This window comes from Xiphophorus maculatus, chromosome 12 (assembly GCF_002775205.1).
Source record: "Xiphophorus maculatus strain JP 163 A chromosome 12, X_maculatus-5.0-male, whole genome shotgun sequence".
Lineage (NCBI taxonomy): Eukaryota > Metazoa > Chordata > Actinopteri > Cyprinodontiformes > Poeciliidae > Xiphophorus > Xiphophorus maculatus.
Window position 1 is genome coordinate 2,300,611 of NC_036454.1, and position 4,641 is coordinate 2,305,251.

The following is a 4,641-nucleotide window of genomic DNA, read 5'->3' on the forward strand; positions in this document are numbered from 1 at the left end:
CTTGTAGTTTCATTTCTAATTGTTTGGATCAATAATTGTGCCTCCGTGAGATGATGACAAAGTTCCAACTTTAGTTGCCAACTGAGGCTGGAGCTGCTGAGAGAAACTCAGAAACAAACTTTTCTCTTCTTCACTGCTGGAGTTTTACCTGGACAGGTTGAAACTTAATGAAGCTCAAACTGTTTCTGTTTTCTAATGCAGGATGTAAAAACAGAAGCTGAAAAGAAGAAATAATAATTTAATATTTCTCTTTTTCAAATATGAAAACATGAAACTGGGACTCGTATTTATTGTTATCAGATGAAATCAGTGGAACATATTTCATGATGAATGAATCATGTACACACACACACACACACACATACATATATGAGTATGTGTGTGTGTGTGTGAATATGCACACACACACCACTGAAGTGTGTATTATCAGATTCCCTCTGAATATAATTGATGACCACACTCCATCCGGCAGGTGGCGGTAAATGCACCTTAAGTTGGTTGCCATCCGCCAATAAAACACAAAAGAAGAAGAAGAATCTGTGACGTCATCAGTTATGCGACATTTACTTTTAATTTCTATTTACCTGATCATTGGACACACAGAGTTCGGTTCCGCTGTGGTTCTGCTTGGCCTCAGTCTGCCGTGTTCAGATGTTCATCATCTGTTTGGACTCTCAGGCGTAACTTCCTGAAGGCTGGTGGACAATGTCCCCCACGGTGGGTCTGAAGGGGACAGTCCCCAGCAATGGTTCCTACACGCTGGTTCCGTTATGTGCCTGCACCTATTACCGGACAGCAGCTGCGCTGTCTGATCAGAACAGCCAGTTTAAGATTCATTTAGAAAAGTGAAGGACAAATCCTCTCGGAGATCTAGATCAGTGGATTGGATGTCACGTGACTTACTGTGCGCCACATGCGCTGATGCTTTGCGTCAAGAATCTGTGGTCGAGAAAATAATATTCTGAAAAAAGGGGATGCGATGTTTCGCTATTAATTGTCAAGATAACAAGATCTCAGGTCAGGAAAATGGTTCCCTGGTTCCTCTGAGTTTCCTCCAGACGGTCCAGTCTCATGTTTGTCTCTTTCATTCAGAAACACATTTTCAGATTCATGGATTTAATCTGGTTCTTGTTGAAACTTTACAATTATTCATTGAATGCTACTTCCTCTTCCAGTCCTTTAAAGATTTAAACTGGGATTATTCCAGGATCAACATTTTGTTTTTCTGTTTCCAGTCAAAGCTTCACTCTGAATATCAAGATGTTGTTTCTCTATAGTTTTCTCTTTCACTCATCAGTCAGATTTCATTGAAATGCTGGATAGTTTTTGTCAATCACTGGACATTATCTGTGCTTGTAAGCTCCTATTTTGCTAAACATAATTTAGTTTTGAATAATAAATCTTTATTTTATTCATTTTATATATTTGCTGTGTTTTGGTGATTAGTAAACAGATTTTTCTTCTGAATTTTGTAATCATTCTGTTTCTCTCTCCAACTGTCAACATTTCAATAAAACTTTTGCTTCAGTATTTCAGTTATTCTGTCACAACACTGACTTTCAAAATAAGTCAGTGTTATGTTTTTTTTCTACCTTTAAATAAATTAGCAGCAAAAGCATAAATGTGCTGGATTTGTCTTTGGTTCTGAGAAAAGAGCAGCAGGGTGACTATAAACCAGATTAAGATTTTTGACCTTTTAAAACAAGAACTTTCATGACTCTTGGTTTAAACCAGCAGCAGTTTTAAAAAAATAAAAAAGTTGACACCAATTGATGAAGATCAGAGGTAACTTCCTCAAAGTATGAAATGGAAAAATCTTAATATTTATTTTCTGTTGCATTCAGAACTTCTACCTGAAGCTTAATACCTGCAGAGCAAATTTTCTCCTAAAAAATCCCAGGAACTGGAAAATTAGATCTTGATTAAAACTGGAGCTCAGTGTTGAACAGAAACGGCCTCATTGCTGCATTTCTCCACTAATTTAAGTATAAATTTTACATTTAACAACAACATTTGATTTTAGCTGCTGATGACAACACCATGTTGGAGAATGAAGAACTGCTTCGATGATCCAGTCGCTAAAGTACATGCCTTATTATGATTGTCCTTTTACTGTGTGTCCAAAAACATATAAGACAACCTGGAAACACACACACACACACACACACACACACACACACACACACACACTCTCACACACACACTCTCACACACAGGATTCATTCAGCTGCTTCTGTCCTGAGTCATATCATTCCTGAAGTCTCCCAGTGCCACTGGCAGCCATGCAAGCCCCGGCCATCACACCTCCTCTGCCGTGTTTTACAGATGATAACATTCACTTTGGTTCATCAGCTGTTTCCTGCCTTCTACAGACTTTTTGTAAGTTGATCTTAGTCTCATCTGCCCAGACCATTGTTCTTCCAGAGCTGTGTCGGGTTTTCCTGTAGATAATTTTAGTCCAATCTAGCCTTTCTATTCTTGAGGCTCATGAGTGACTTTCACTTTGCACCAAACTCTATTAACTTCCATCCAGGTTTGACTTTATGGTAGATTAGGATATCGATCCACCTCCTGGTTCTGGAGTCGACAGGTTCACGAGTCCTTTCCTTTCTCAACATGCACCAGGCTATTGTTTTCAACAATCCTAGTGTTGTTGAAAACCCTTCTTTAAATGTTTTTTATTTTATATTTGCAGGTTAATGATGTTTTGCTTCACCTGCATGGAGTGTTGCTTTTACCGCATGTTGTCTGTCCAGATGTATAGACCACACATGAAATTAAGATTAACTGATAATGATCAGCCACCCACAGGGTTGCACATGTTAAGCACAAATATAGATGCCCTCAAATAATAGCTGAGTATGTATATCACATCCATCTCTATTATAAACCTATATATTGAATATATTTAAGTAAACAAGCAAAATACAACACATATTTTTGTACATATTTCAGACAAATCCTATCAGTATTTGTTCTCACTGGTTGCTGAATGAAGTGGATTGTAGAGAAAAGGCCTTTGCTGATCAGCTGCTGCTCACCTGGAAGAGAAAAATGTGAACCTCTGATTTTGTAACTGTATGTTTTTTGAAGCAAAAGCTAAATTTAACAGACAAAGAAAGGAAGGGGCTTTGTTCTGAGATCTGGGCTCAGTGACAGAGGTTTTCATAAGGGTGGTTCAGCGGTGCCTCTGGGCCAACAGGAGGCCACAGACAGACGCATTGCCAGGTTTTCATTGTGATGTAATCTTATAAGAGCTCCATATTTCACCAAAACTTCAGCACAAACTGACAAACCATCCATTAGGAAATTAGGACTCTTGCAAAGATGTTCCATGTTTGTTAGTTTTCATAAAACCGTCCGCTGTGACAGCAGCTTTTATAACAGTATTTTTTTTCCAGATGATGCTAGAGGAGGCCCAGCCAAACCCAACCTGGCTTTAATTGCTGGTGCTGCTCTGCAGAGGTTTGGTAACAAAGACGAGTATTTTTATCTCCTCAGAGTGAGAAGTGTCACGTCCTCAAGGACACTCCGTCAGACTCACATGAAATCCTTCTTTTCTGGGTTTCTGTTCAGGTTTTGATGTCAAACTGTTGGGTCCACCACTCATACAACACTCAATACAAACAGCCCTTTCATTTGAACAGAACCAGCGTTTTCATTTGAACACTCACTTCAGCTCAGTGTTCAGAGTGAAGCGTAAAGTTAAAGAGTTTCACCCCATAAAGCAAGAAATCTGGATATTGTGACCATATTGATAAGAAACTGAGGAGGATCTCTGTCTAATACCAACCCAGCTTATTTTTATATTTAAGTCCATAGATTAGAACAAGAATAAACAGATGAAACTGTTAAATACATCAGCTGTGCCTCAGGCTGCCACCGTTCCTGCTGTCCTCAACGTTACGTAAGAGAAAACTTTCTACCAACAATCAGGTCTGGAAACAAATTTAAAATATTCCAACAACATCATTAAATGGATAAAACTAAAGAAACAGAAAGTGGAAATCTTTAAGAGACCAATTTTAACAATAACCATTAACTTTTATGCTAAAAAGTCCAACTTTACTCAAGACATTGAAGCCTCCATCATTAGAGTCATATAACCTCTGAATGGCACCAGAGTGGAGCCCTGAGGAATCCCTCATCTGATCTTTATAAATGCACAAATAAAATAATCTGATCAAAAACTACCTGATAAATCAACAGATATGTTGGTTTAAGACGAGGAAGGTTCTGTATTGGATGAATCCCACTCTAACCCACAGCTGACCCAGTTTAAGCTGTTATTCTGCAGATCGTTCAGATCTTCTCTGTTCTCCAGGTTCACCTGCACCGCTCACTAACACATGTTTCTGATCTGCAGCAGTCACGTGTGTCACGTCTCCGTTTCTTTAATTCGACCACATGAATCAGGTCTGCGGTTTTTACAGAGCAGCCTCAGGACTGTTTGGGTTGAATTCAAACATTCTTGCTGTAACGTCATTTTACTGTCCTGCATCGTTTCCAAAGCTTCCACACAGTTGATCTGCTTGTTGTCCCGTAATGTTTCATCTCTCTCTGCCGTATCGTCCTTTACAAACCCAGACCGACTCAATCTGGTCCAGCAGAGCCGCTGCTGGTGGAGTGTTTGTAATGTTT